This window comes from Phyllobates terribilis, unplaced genomic scaffold (genome assembly GCF_046119375.1).
Source record: "Phyllobates terribilis strain yellow unplaced genomic scaffold, ASM4611937v1 Scaffold_6112__1_contigs__length_46828, whole genome shotgun sequence".
NCBI classification, from domain to species: domain Eukaryota; kingdom Metazoa; phylum Chordata; class Amphibia; order Anura; family Dendrobatidae; genus Phyllobates; species Phyllobates terribilis.
The window spans coordinates 31,328-46,829 of record NW_027368856.1 but is presented as its reverse complement, the minus strand read 5'-3'; the positions used below and the strand labels follow the sequence as shown (position 1 = coordinate 46,829).

Below are 15,502 nucleotides of genomic sequence, written 5' to 3'. Positions count from 1 at the left end.
AATTCATCACGTGCTAATTCCCTATTGGCTGTCAAGAAGCTTCCGTTGGGCCGTTCAGAATCACTCTTGTTCTGCCCAATGTCTTCTTGCCACGTAAGAAGCCAGCTTTAACCGTTTCTGACGCGTGCTGAAACTTTCTGTGCTACTTGCACTAAATCAAGAACACATTTACCACGTGCTTCTTTGTTGTCAGCCTTCCGTGCGCGTCACTTGTGTAGAAAGCTTTTTCTTTTGTCTTTTAACGTCGTCTTTCCAGTTAGACTCCTTCCAGCTTGATTAATTCAGCTCGCCTGGTCTCGCTGAACATTATTGTCTCCAATGCTTTAAGCGACCTTCAAATCACTTCAAGCTACCCTCAAGCTACCTTGAACTCTTCACACACTTTGAATTCCAAATAAAATGTCTAAGTTTGATCTTACCAAAACTAAGAAATATAGTTAAGCTACCTCAGCTTTACTAACACCAGCAAGACAGTACCATAGCTGTATATGTCACCCTCTATTGACACCTCGTTTCCTATTCCATACTCTGCATGCATAAAGCACTTCAAGGGTAAGATACATCTGACATAGAAACCTTTTTTTTTATACACATGTGTCATAGAAACTTGCTTACAGATTTCGTCAATTGTTTGAAGACGAATGTTGTCAACTGGTCAACCCTTGAGACTTTAATAGGCTCGTATATAAATTTAGAAGCATTGTAGTTCACTATATAAAGATATATATTACTCTTCCTCTTATTGCCTAGATTTAAAAACAAAATCTAATGAACTTGTATGGTCGTACTCAAGACATAGTTTGTATTTCGGTTGACTTATTTGTCCATCAATTATCATTTAAGGGTGCGTGTGAGAATATGTTAGAGGTTGAGAGAATAATTTTAAGGTTAGATTCATGATACTTATGACTGAAATGTTACTGATATGTTATCCTAACATAATTTCATAAATAATAATAGAGAACGTTTCTGATGCGGAGTGATTTTCCGGTGCAGACTATTAAAGTGCACCAGGATATTACTGGAAATTACACCACTGCATTACTAGAAAGTGCACCAGTGCACTACTGTAGAGTGCACCTGGTAGTGCACTACTGTAGCGTGCACCTGGCAGTACACTACGGGGGAGTGTACTTACTGGTGCACTACTGGTACACATCTCGGTGTACTAAGGTGCACTTCTCAGTAGATCACTGGTGCACTACTGGGTGTACTGAGGTGCACTCCTCGGTGTACTAAGGTACACCTCCAATTGTGCTCTGGTGCACTCTTCAGTAGTGCACTACCAGGTGCACTCTACGGTAGTACACTGGTGCACTTTGTAGTAGTGCACTGGTGCACTATTCAGTAATACACTGGTGCACTACAACAGTCCGCACAGTCCGCACCGAAAAACAATCCGCACCCGATCAGCCCTCTATACATATTTGGTAACATTTCGGTCATATAGTATCATGGCTCCAATGTTATGTTTAATTCGCCTATGCTTACCCTTACTAACCCTAGCATTTTTAAGAAACTTGATTGTAGATGTAATCTACATATACGCTACACGACCCCATATTTACTGGAATGTCAGACTTTTATCAGACTTTCATAAGAAGATATCATGGACGTAGCGTATAAGTAAAGCAGCCCTAAATACTAGTATCATTATGCATCACACGTTACCTGGTGGAGCATAGCCAACGGTTCCTCTAACTCCACCCGAGCTTGAAGGTTGGTCGAGACCACGACCAACAAGAAATTTAGCGAGGCCAAAGTCGGCAAGATGGCCTGAAAATTCACTATCAAGAAGTATGTTGCTTGTCTTGATGTCACAATGAACTACGTATTCCAATACGGAAGCAACGTCAATGGCAATACCTAATCTCTTAACAAGACTCAACTTTCCTGGTATCGTATTCTCCTCCTTCACAGTAATTGGATGCAACCACTCTTGTAAGCTCCCATTGGACATGAACTCGTAAATCAGGGCCTTGAACTCATTCCCTTGGTAATCGACACTTGAGCAAACGGTGATCAACTTAACAAGATTCTTGTGCCTAATATTCCTCAAAGCTTCACACTCGGTAACAAAACTCTTGGCAGCACCGAGACGATCGAGTTTTAGCACCTTAATTGCGACAACTTCTCCTCCTTCATGAAGAATTCCTCTATATACTTGCCCAAAGCTTCCCATCCCAATCATGTTTTCCTTAGAGAAGCTATTAGTGGCTCTATGGATATCACCATACGACACAAATTGCAAAGCATGGTGATCTGATTGTGCGACAATGACTCCATCTTTAGTTTTTCTTCGCTTCATTCTTACTATTCCACGAACACATAAAATTAGACCTACAAGTACAACTACAAGCCCTGCAACAGTGGTAATAATAATCTTCAATTTGAGTGACAATGTCCTGTTTTTCTTGTCGACATGAGAGCTTCTGCATTCAGACAAGTGGAATTGAGGTATTCCTCCACAAAGCCTACTATTTCCTTGGAGGGAAGTTGCACTTGCATTTGTGAAAACTCTATTTTTGGTACCAAACCTTGAAGATCATTGAAGGAGAGGTTCAGTATAATCAGATCTTTAAATGATGTCAAAAGCTCGGGAATTTGACCTGATAGGTTGTTATAAGAAAGATCAAGGACTTGTAGACCTCTCATTGTGCCCGAAGATGAAGGAATGGATCCTTGGAAGCTGTTCAAATACAAACCAAGGAACTCCGTACTTGTACACTCTCCAAGGCTATCGGGAAGTTCACCAGATAACCTATTTACGGATACATCAAACATGTAAAGGTTCGTCAACTTTCCTACCTCTTCCGGAAGGCGGCCACTAAGTTGATTGTGAAAAAGCATAAAATAGAGTGACAAAGATGGCATATGGAGAATTTGAGTGGGGATGGATCCATTCAGCTTGTTGTTAGAAAGGTCCAGAGTTTGCAAAAATGTGCAGCTTTGTAGACTTAAGGGGATTGCGCCCTCAAGGCTATTAAAAGACAAGTCAAGCCCCAACAATTTTGACAATTTTCCAAAAGAGAAAGGGATGAGACCCAACAAATTGTTGTGGTCTAGGTATAGAAAGATAAGGTTCCCTAGATTTCCTATAGTTGGTGGGATGATACCGGTGAACGAGTTGTTTGAAATCGATAGAATTTGCAATCCTTTAAGATTGTCGATTTCTTGTGGGATGCTTCCATGAATGTAATTGTTGTCCATTGTAAACCATTGTAGTTGGGATGAAAGATTGGTGACGCATATTACCGTGCACTTGCAATCCCGTCAAGGAAGTAGCATTAGTTAAAGAGCATATGAAGCTCAGGTCATCTTGGACTCTAACCCCACTACCTAACTAGTTTTTATAAATCCCAAAAAACACCAAACCTTGTAGATTTTGTGTAGAAGGTACCTTCCCTTCAAACTTGTTTGACTGTAACTGAAGGAATTGTAAATTTGAAGCATTGGACAATGAAACTGGAATAGGTCCACTGAATTGATTGTTGCGAATTAAAAAGTAGTACAACGCCAGTGTTTATACCAAAAGTCGTCCGGGCATAACACGCGGCCTCGGGCAGGTGTTTAGATGTTCTTCTCAGGAAGATCTGAGGATGGGAACCACTCTAAGATGGCGTTGATGGAGATGTCGAGTAAAACCGCCAGAATTTGGCCTTCCTTCTACCTGCAAAGCCAAGTCTAGGGTGTTTTGTACCCTGGATTTGCTCTTTGAAGTTTAATTTAGTAATTTATCTGTGAGGGTTTAATGAGGATTAAGGAGAAAGAAGGGTTAAGGGGAAGAGTAATCAGATCTTGTGTTGGAGAGATGTTGGTCGGCTACATTCATTTTATCTGAAAGGAAAGAATCTACAATGTGTCAGTAAGATATTGTTGGATCGTACTTGCTTTGCTAAAAATGGTAAAAAGACAGAGAGATTGTCTGCCACGCTCCCTTACGCTATATATACTCATGAGGCAGTGGACCCTCCCTGTTTTTCTTGGGGAACAAGCCATCCGGTGTTGGGCTTTTCTAGGGTTTGTATGCGTACTGGGCAGCGCGTCTGTTGCGGTCTAACATAGATTGTGGGTTGTTCGGGAAGCCCGACTTGTTAACGCCCAACGTGGCTGGTCCAGGCCCAACACGCGTTTCATGGAAACTTGCTTAAAGATTCCGTCAATTGTTATTAATAGGTCAACCCTTAACACTTCATTTAGAATAGGCTCGTATAGAAATTTAAGAGTCCACTATATAAATACATAGATTACTTCTCTTATTATTATATATTAATTTTAAGATGGAACCTCATCAACTTGTATTTTAATATGACTTCGTCATGATATTGTGATATGGGTTGATTCGTTTGCCCACTTGTTACAATGTAAGGGGGCGTTGAGAAGATATTAGAGGTTGAGAGAATAATTTTCCACTATATACATGTGTTCTAATAATTTTGCCTAGGTCGTAAGTCTGCTCTTAACCACCTAGCACCCACCTAACATCTTTAATATAATAAAGTCTAATATTTTGTTTGAAGTAATAATTTCATATAACAATAGCAAGTTTGTGTTTTTTAAATATAATAAGACTTACAATAAAAATAGAAAAATCTTATCCTAACATAGTCATAAATAATAACGATTTGGGAAATAATTTGATCATATAGAATCATGGATCCAAGTTATGTTTAATCAGCCAAAGCATGTCCTCCTTCATTGCCTAGCATTTTTTAGATCCTTGATTGTGGATGTAATCTGCATGTACGCTACACGACCCCGTACATAGTGGCTTGTCAGACTTTAAACACACTTTCATGAAAATTCATTACTATCAAGTATCATGGACGTAATAAATTTCAAATGAAGGTAACAATAAGTAAAGCCGCCCTAAATACTAGTACCAAAATGCATCGCACATTGCCTGGTGGAGCATATCCAACGGTTCCTCTAACTCCAGTCGAGCTTGAAGCTTGGTCGAGACCACGACCCACAAGGAATTTAGCGAGGCCAAAGTCGGCAAAACAGCCCGAAAAGTCAGTATCAAGAAGTATGTTGCTTGTCTTGATGTCACAATGAACTAAGGGAGTTCCTACTTCATGGTGGACATATTCCAATATGGAAGCAACGTCAATGGTAATACCTAGTCTCTTAACAAGACTCAACTTTCTTGGTATCGTTTTCTCCTTCTTCATACCAATTGGATGCAACCACTCTTGTAAGCTCCCATTGGACATGAACTCGTAAATCAGGACCACGAACTCATTCCCTTGGTAATCGACACTTGAGCAAACGGTGATCAGCTTAACAAGATTCTTGTGCCTAATATTCCTCAAAGCTTCACACTCGGTCACAAAACTTTGGCAGCACGGAGACGATCGAATTTTAGCACTTTAATTGCGACGAAGTCGTCCTTCATGAAGAATTTCTCTATACACTTGCCCAAAGCTTCCCATCCCAATCATGTTTTCCATAGAGAAGCTATTACTGGCTCTATGGATATCACCATACGACACAAATTGCAAAGCATGGTGATCTGGTTTTGCGACAATGACTCCATGTTTAGTTTGTCTTCGCTTCATTTTTACTACTCCACGAACACATAAAATTAGACCTATAATTACAAGCCCTGCAACACTGGGAATGGTAATCTTCAATTTGAGTGACAATGTCATGTTTTTCCTGTCGACATGAGAGCTTCTGCATTCGAAAAAGTGGAATTGAAGTATTCGTCCACAAAGCCTACTATTTCATTGGAGGAAATTTGCACTTGCATTTGTGAACATTCCATTGTTTGGCACCAAACCTTGAAGATCATTAAAGGAGAGGTTCAGCATAATCAAATCATTAAATGATGCCAAAAACTCGAGAATTTGACCTGATATGTTATTATAAGCAAGATCAAGTGATGAAGGATCATCCTCACCACAACCCCTACACTCAATTGACGGAGCCATCACTCGTTAAAGGTCTAAGAAGATGCTTGATGACATGGTGCAGCTCATTGACTCATTCCTACCTAAGGAGAAAGTACATGAAGACAGCGAAAGTGCACGTGCAAGAAGTGTCAATTTATTGACGAATATTCCTAAACAATGTTGATTTGTTGTGTTGTTTGCTTTGTTTTTAAAACCAGTTCCAGGCTCTTTTAGAAGCTGGTTTTCTATGGGTTTACGTGTTTTTAGGGGCCGGTTCACTACCACTTAAAAGGTTGATTCTCTGCATTTGTAATTCATACTTCTTGAATGAAAGTAGAACGTTCTTTTGGCAGTTCCAAAACTCCCATTGACGTAGACAGGTCTCATCCTATTGTGTTCTTGATTAGCTTGGTTTTATTGCCTTTGTCAAGTTCTTTGAAGCTTGGTGATTGTGGAAGACACAAGCCTCCTCAACGTCTGCATCGGATCATTCGGAGACCTTGAGCAATCCGGGTTTGTCTATTAGATCTCTTAGTTTCACCTTATCTCTATTATCTTCATTTCAATTCCTTCCCACTCTTAAATTTTTTAATTGTTCTTGAGAACTTCACCTAGATCAGTCAAAACGGGCTCATCCCCATACCAAATTGGTATCAGAGCAAAGGGTGATGTTGTGCTCGATCTAGAGGTCCAAATTGTATGAATATTGTTCTTAATTGAAGCTTTGAGTGAGATTTGTGTGCATGGATAGAACCGACTGGTTTTGGCTTGAATTGCATCATAGGAGAGGCTAGTAGCACGTCTAGATTAGGCCTACACCTTACATTTGAACGCCTTTCCCATCCTCCCTTGAAGCCTCATCCAAATTCATAAAATTCGACCTTATTCGTCCATTGATTGAAGTTTGAAGAGACGTTAAAGAGCAAGAAGAAGAAGATAATCACAAGTGGCAAAATTGCCCCCCAATTTGGACGTGTGGAATAGAAAGAAAATCTCAACCAACTCTCCACATCTCACACGTTCTAATTGTTTGAAAATTTGTTAAATCTGATTTCTTTTAGCATTTGTTTTGTAATCTTGTTTTTCAATTTCGATAATTCAAAAACAAAAAGAAATTAATGTGCCAAAAAAATCAAATAAAAAAGGCACAAGGTTCACAAAATCCCCGCGCAGGTTCACGGCTCTTGCTTGCGTTGCTTCCATACTCGTGTCTACCATTGCTAAACCATAGCTGCCGCGCACTCCTACCTCTCTTGAAAAAACCCTAGCGTGTGCGCCCTACTCACCTGCTGTCGTGCCTCCTTTGGTAAACCCTAGCCCATGTGCGTACTTTCCCCAAGTTCCGCGCGCACCACTAGCCACCTTAGCGCCTCATCGCGCGCACCTACGCATCCTCACATCCATAAGCAGCATGCAGACTTCGGCCCTAATCCTACACATTATACAGCCCTTACACATTTGTTGGGTTAATCTAGGCGTGAACATCATGGTCGATCCAATCCGAGTCACTACTTGAGGTAATCTCCCATCTTCCACCTAAATTCATAGGTAAATACATTGTTGCATATTACAATTCATGCAATATGAGTGAAGGGGACTGATTTACTTTCCAATTGAATTAGCTTATTGATTTGTGACTACATTGACTATACTATAAACACTGGAGGTGCATTTGAGGTTGTTTTGGTTGATCACATTCACGGTTTCACGTGAGAATATTGGCTGGATCAACAAGTGCCACGTCTACTTGTACACACTATTTGTTGAGTGATAAGCACGCGAGCATTATTATCCTAACCCTCATTCAATTACGTGTTTGTTTTAGTGTTGATTATGGCAGAAACTGGTAATGAAACCCCTAAGGACGCAACACTTTCACCAAGTACGGGTCGCCAATAATGTTGATGAGCTCACTAACTATTTCAATTCTTGGGAATCAAAGACACCTACACCTCCACCAGCCATAATGGAGCGAGGCGAGGGGTCCAATGATGCTCCTGCCAATCGTCAACCACTTGAGACTCAAGAAGAGTTGTTACGGCATGCACAACTAGGCAAGGCACCCCATGAAGTTGTTGGCCATCACTCTCCCTTTCGAGAGAAGCCCTATCGAGGGCACCCTAACACCACTCGTGCAGCCCCTATGAATGTAGATGCCGAGGACTACCTTCCATCGAGGCCCCGCGTCGACGCAAATATGAGCTTCCTCCTAACCGTCCTTTTCATTGTAATTTGTATGAACATGAATTTCAGGATCAAGAAAACGATGATGATCAATGGCAACCAGTTCAACAAAGGCGAGGCCAATTTAGACACCGAGAACCTAACAGGATGGCGTAGGCAAGATCAAGATCAAAATTCCAGCCCTTTTGAAGGAAAGTGATGTGGATGCCTATATGGAGTGGGAGACGAAGATAGAACAAATATGGAGCTGCCACAATTTCCCCGAGGACAAGAAGGTTCAACTTGTTGTCATCGAGTTCAATGGTTACGCGTTAGTATGGTGGGATATGGTCGCAAAGGAGAGACAACGCTACCTTGATCCACCGGTCCAAATGTAGGCCCAAACTGGTGCCCTACTGTTGTCCCGATTTGTTCCTCCTCATCATAACCGAGCCCTTCGACAACGCCTCGAAAATCTGCAGCAAGGATCCATGGGAGTAGAAGAAGCGTACAACGCAATGCGAATAGCCATGGCCCGAGCCAATGTGCTAGAAGATGAAGAAGCCACAATGGCTCGATACCTTTGTATCCTTAATCCTACTTTATCCACTAACATTGATTTATTGCCCTATAGTTCTATGACAGAGTTAGTTCATCTAGTAATCAAGATGGAGAACAATTACAAGATTAGGGCGCAAGGATAGACTCGAGCAAGCGGCTCACAAGCTCAGCCGTGGAGGGGTCAACAAGGTCATCCCCAAGATGGAGGATCAAGTCGGAATTCAGTTCCATATGGTCAAGGGGTAGAGAAGGATCGACCTACACCAGCCCATCACTCAACATCCCCTACCGCAGCCCCACAACCCTCTCAAAACACCATATCTACGTACTCAAAAGGTAAGGTCTCTAATTCTAATCCTAAAGCTAGAGATATTGTATGTTTTAAATGTCAAGGTAGAGGACACTACATGAAATATTGTCCAAACAATAGGGTGTTAGTAATCAACAACTTGGGTGAATATAAATCCTAATTCGACAAAGATGATAATGATGATGTGCTTATGGTTGATGATTTTCCTTCTAATGAATCTAAATTGGAACCTATAGAATATGAACATGGAGAGTCCTTAATTACTAGGAGAACATTCCATGCTAATTTAGAACCATGTGAGGATAATCAAAGAGAAAATTTGTTCCATTCTACGTGCTTCATTAAAGAAAAAGTTTGTAATCTTAACATAGACGGATGAAGTTGTAGTAACATAGCTAGTACGGAATTGGTTCAAAAACTACAACTCACTACTATGCAGCACCCTAGGCCCTATAAATTGTTTTGGATGAATGATTGTGGTGAGCTAAGGGTAACTAGGCAAGTGAATGTTAAGCTTGAACTAGGATACTATGAGGATACAATTCTTTGTGATGTAGTGCATATGCAAGCTTGTCATATACTCCTAGGTCGCCCTTGGTAATCGGATCGAAGATTCATGCATGATGGTTTTACTAGTCAACATATGTTTTTGCAGACTGGTAAAAGGTTACTTTAAAACCTATTACTCCTACGCAGGTGGCTGAAGCGTACAAGAAGAAGAAAGACGAGGTAAAGAGGAAGGGAACTGAGCGAGCGCCGAACCATTCCAGCCCTACCAAACCCACGGCCGAACCCTATCTCACACCCTACCCTCACCCTACTGACCTCGAAGAAGGAGTATGTTGCAGCCTACCTTCCCCTAGCCACGCCATCATGGCATTATGCCAATCCTACGCCCTCCTTGGAGACGACTCCAAAACAGTCCTACCAGCTCCCATACATGCACTCTTAGACGAGTTTGTAGATGTGTTTTCGGACGAAATTCCAGCTGGTTTACCTCCCATCCGCGGAATAGAACACCAAATAGACCTAATTCCCGGAGCAACCTTACCTAACCAACTAGCCTATAAAACCAATCCCATGGAGACACATGAGATACAACATCAAGTGCAAGAGCTACTCGAGAAGGGCTACGTGAGGGTGAGCTTATCTCCATGTGGCGTCCCGGTCTTGTTGGTACCAAAGAAGGATCACACGTGGTGAATGTGTTTTGATTGTCGAGCGATCAAAAACGTTACTATCAAGTACAAACACCCCATTCCTCGTCTAGATGACATGCTCGATGAGCTACATGGTGCCTCCATATTCAACAAGGTTGATCTACGAAGTGGCTATCATCAAATAAGAATGAAGGAAGGAGATGAGTGGAAAATAGCCTTCAAGACAAAGTTTGGCTTGTATGAATGGCTAGTCATGCCTTTTGGTTTGACAAATGCTCATTCAACTTTCATGCGCTTAATGAATCATGTTTGACGTGATCTTATTAACAAGTTTGTTGTAGTTTACTTTGATGATATATTAGTGTACAACAAGTCATTGGAGGAGCATGAAGCTCACCTAAGGGAAGTATTATCCACTCTTAGGGTCGTACAATTGTATGACAATCTTAAAAGTGTGATTTTTTCTCTAACGAAGTGGTTTTTCTTGGTTTTGTAGTGAGCAAAGAAGGGCTTCATGTGGATAAAGAGAAGACCAAGGCGGTGCAAGATTGGCCTACACCTACGTCGGTTAGTCAAGTCCGGAGTTTCCACGGCCTAGCTAGCTTCTACCGGCATTTCGTGAGAGATTTTAGCAACATCGCAACGCCTTTGAAGGAGGTGACAAAAAAATGCCATTCGTGTGGGGTCCAGCTCAAGAAACAGCGTTCATCACCCTCAAGGACAAGCTTACACACGCCACTTTACTAGTGCTACCGGACTTCAACAAGCCTTTCGAGGTCGAGTGTGACGCTTCGGGCATTGGTATATGAGGCGTACTTATGCAAGAAGGTAAGCCAGTTGCTTTCTCTTCTGAAAAGTTGAAGGGATCATGTTAAAATTACTCCACTCATGACAAAGAACTCTATGCATATTTCGGGTCTTGAAAACGTGGTAACACTACTTATGTCCTAGAGAATTTGTCTTAAAAACGGACCATGAATCTCTTAAGCACTTCAGATCACAAGAGAAGATGGATAGGAGACATGTTAGGTGGATGGAATTCATTGAAACATGTCCCTATGTGATTAAATATAAGAAAGGAAAAGATAATGTAGTGGTTGATGCACTTTCTAGGAGATACACACTATTGACTCAATTGGATGCTAAGGTGTTGTGTATATTAAAGAGTTATATGAGTGTGATTCTGATTTTGGAGATATATAAGCATTGTGTGGCTAAGGGTTCATTTGATAAGTTCTACTTGTTTGAAGGATTCTTGTTTCGTGTTGATAAAGTTTACATACCTCAATGTTCATTGCATTTATTGTTGATTGAAGAGTCTCATAAGGGTGCTTTAATGGGACATTTTGGTAGAGATAAAACATATGAGCATGTGCATTCTTATTTTTACTGGCCTCATATGCTTAGGGATGTAGATGATTATGTGAAGAAGTGTTTTGGATTGTCTTAGAGCCAAGTCAAAGGTAAAGCCTCATGGATTTTACACTCCTCTCCCTATTCCTACGAACCCTTGGAATGACCTTAGTATGGACTTTATCATAGGGCTGCCTAGAACTAAGAAGGGGAGGGTTCAATATTTTTGGTGGTAGATATATTTTCTAAGATGTCACATTTTATTTCTTGTCATAAGACTGATGATGCTTATAATGTAGCCAACTTGTTCGTTAGGGAAATAGTTAGGTTACATGGAGTACCTAGGACTATTGTAAGTGATAGGGACGTAAAATTCTTAAGTTACTTTTAGAAAACATTATGGGAAAAATTAGGTACTAAATTGTTGTATTCTACCTCTAGTCACCCCCAAACCCATGGACAAACCGAAGTAACTAATAGAACTTTAGATACCATCCTTCGTGCGGTGATTAAGCGTAATCTAATGGCTTAGGAAGATTCATTAACTCATGTACAATTTGCATATAATAGGTTTGTCCATTCTTCTACTGGTTTATCTCCCTTTGAAAGCGTTTATGGTACTAACCTGCTAACCCCTTTAGATCTTAAGCCGTTACCTTCACGAGAACGAGCAGACTTTGATGCGTCTAAGCAGGTTGAATACATGAAGGAATTTCGTGAACGGACGCGAACGAAGATGGAGCACAACGGGGAGCACACAGCAGCCAAGAGAAACAAGGGACGTCGCCAACTAATCTTCCAAGAAGGCGACTTGGTGTGGCTACATCTAAGGAAAGACCATTTTCCGACCTAACGCGAGTCTAAGCTATCTCCTCGTGGTGACGGACCTTTCAAGGTCTTGAAGAAGATGGGAGACAACACGTATATCTTGGACCTACGGGAGGAGTATGGAGTGAGTCCGGTTTTCAATGTAGGCGATCTCAACCCCTCCCACGCTGCACAAGATCAAGATTCGAGGTCGAATCATTCTTAAGAAGGGGTGATTGATGAAGGATCATCCTCACCGCAACCTCTACACTCAATTGGTGGAACCATCACTTGTTCAAGGGATAAGGAGATGCTTGATAATATGGTGCAACTCGTTGACTCATTCCTACCTAAGGAGATCTTGCATGAAGACGGTGCAAGTGCAAGTGCAAGAAGTGTCAAATTTATTGACGAACAATTCCTAAACAATGTTCATTTGTTGTGTTGTTTGTTTTGTTTTTAAAACTAGTTTCAAACTCTTTTAGGAGCTGGTTTTCTATGTGTTATTGTGTGTTTTTAGGGGCCGGTTCATAGTCATTCAAGGGCCGGTCCATGCTTGCATTTTAAGGTTCGGTTTAGCTTGTTTTTAATGTTTTAAGGGGTCGGTTCACTAACACTTAAAATGTTGATTCTCTTCATTTGTAATTCAGACTTCCTTGAATGAAATTAGAACATTCTTTTGGAAGTTCCAAAACTCTCATTGACATAGAGAGGTCTCATCCTATTGTGTTCTTGATTAGCTTGGTTTTGTTGTCTTTGTTATGTTCTTCAAAGCTTGGTGATTGTGGAAGATACAAGCCTCCTCAACGTGTTCCTTGGATCATTCGGAGCCCTTGGTGTGTGTTACTGTAGAAGGTGTGGTTTTGAATCGGTAGGCGAGTTCTATTGCCTTTGAGAAATCCGGGTTTGTCTATTAGATCTCTTAGTTTCACCTTATCTCTATTATCTCCATTTCAGTTTCTTCACATTCTTAAATTTCTGAATTGTTCTTGAGCACTTCATCTACATCCATCAAAACGGGCAAATCCCCATACCATCAAGGGCTTGTAGACTCACCCTAAAATGCAAACAGAGTCTGCACATGAAGTTAATTCTCCCCCAAACATAAATCCAACACTAGGCGACTGTAGAGAAAAAGAAAGAGAAAAGAAACTCACTAAGAAAATCAGGATTTCAGACATCTTTAAATTAAGCGCCAAGTGAGAAGAGAAATCAGAGGCGATGAGTTACAATAAGAGGGAGGAGGTAGCTGTTTTTTTTATTTATTTTTAGCCTGAAACAAAAAACATCAAAGCAAACATAATGCCTAGATATACCAATAGATATAAAAATTAATATTAACAGTTGGTCCACGAAAACGGCACCAAAAACATGATGTGGCTAAAACCTAATCGCAAGTGTATGAAATCAGTTATAGTAATCAAGTGTTGATCCCACAGAGACCACTGTAATATCAATTGAAATAATAAGTGTAATAGGCCAAAAAGATAGGAAATAGGGGAAATCTATATTAATTAACAACTAAGAAAGAAAATAAAAGTGATAGAAGATATGGGATAAATGTGTCTAGGGTTAAGGATCACCGCAACAATACTTCAATAGATAAATCAAACAATGCCTGAATCTAGTCTAATTATTGAAAATAAGTCATCTAAGATAATTCAATATCTCCTTTGAAACGGTAGTATATGTTTCTAAACTAGACTAGCAATCACTGTCACGCAGATCTAATGTCATTCAAACCCATTAGGCACTTAGAGTCTAGATATAAACTGAAATAACATCTGCTTCGCGCTCCGCTAAATCAATTTAAACTTATAACATCTATGATTACTTAGTATCCTCAAGAGTAATAAAGTTATGTAGCACAAATAACACTCATGTTCAATTCTTAGGATTCCGGTAAAAGTTATCATCTTTCATTCTCAAGCCCCTGCATGATTTACCTATTATCATTATCACCTTTCTGTCTCAAACTCTAGTAGGATCCACTTAGACTAAGCTAAAATGGACATAAAGTATTTAGGACTGAATCACTAATATTTCAATCCAGGCAAAAAATCAATTATAGTTAAATGTGCATTGTTTGGATCACCATAAACTTGGAACTTGGAGTTTAGACAAGCTTGATCGAAGATATCAATAGATTTAGACTAGACATCAATTTATATAGATTATGCAATAAACATCTGAGGTAAAACAAAATCTCAATAATAAGATGATCCGAATTGACAAAAGGTTAGAACGATAATACGAATCTTTGATTCAATCTAACATAGAAACTCTTTCTTGATGTTCAATCCCTCAACTATCCAAAAAGGACGAACTTTTGTCTTCTACCAATCACACAAAATAATCAAAAAAACTCTAGCCTAAATCTAGAAGAAGAGAGGTCAATTGTAATATTCATCACCTAATTTTAAAACAAAGCTAATCCTCCTCAGATACAGTAACGCTCTTGACTGATACACTCCATCATAAGTAACATCCAAAGTCATTCAACTGAAGTTGAATATATTGCCGCAATGAGTAGTTATATGGCCGCCACGACTTGTCATTCTCAAATCCTTTAGCTCAAGCAACAACTTCAAGATTTAGTTATGACCTTTGGTTTTGTTTAGATTCATCGTGATAGTACAAGCGTTATTAATATATCTAAAGACCTTGTACATAATTCTGGAACCAAATGTATTGTCATAGGAATTATTTTCTTAGAGATCATGTTGAGAAAGGGAACATCGTTCTTGATCACTGTAGGACTGAAGATCAAATTCCTGGTATAGTTACTAAAGCCTTGAATAGAGAACCCTATGATAATCTATGATTGCTTCTTGGACTAATCCATCTAACTTAAGTGTGTTTGCGTTATCCAGTTCTCTTGATTATTTACACCTATTCCTTCAAATTGTTTTCTTGACTTACACTTGACTGAATTTTGTTTTATGAAGGCCTCTCTATTCAAAGGCCTTCATAAAACAATTCATAAATTCTCTTAACTTGTAGTTGATTAAAATGGGAATATAATATAAGCATATATTTTTATGGAGAATAATAATATAATAAAAATTATACGAACACTATTAGTGTGGTCTCAATTAGGTCATATTTCAAATGACTAATAACCATACCGGATTAAACTTAATAAAATGATAATCATTTACTTTTATTTATAAAAGGATGAATTCAAATAATTAAAAATAATTAATAGTGTATTTAGTGTTTTCTCATATAGTAAGTTTATGTTAGACTCG

General features: G+C 39.7%; 1 pseudogene; it reads right to left on the bottom strand.

Annotated features, from left to right (window-relative positions):
* Window positions 1-446: 446 nt before the first annotated feature.
* Window positions 447-3,520, bottom strand: LOC141250768 (uncharacterized; annotated as a pseudogene).
* Between the last annotated feature and the right edge of the window lie 11,982 nt (window positions 3,521-15,502).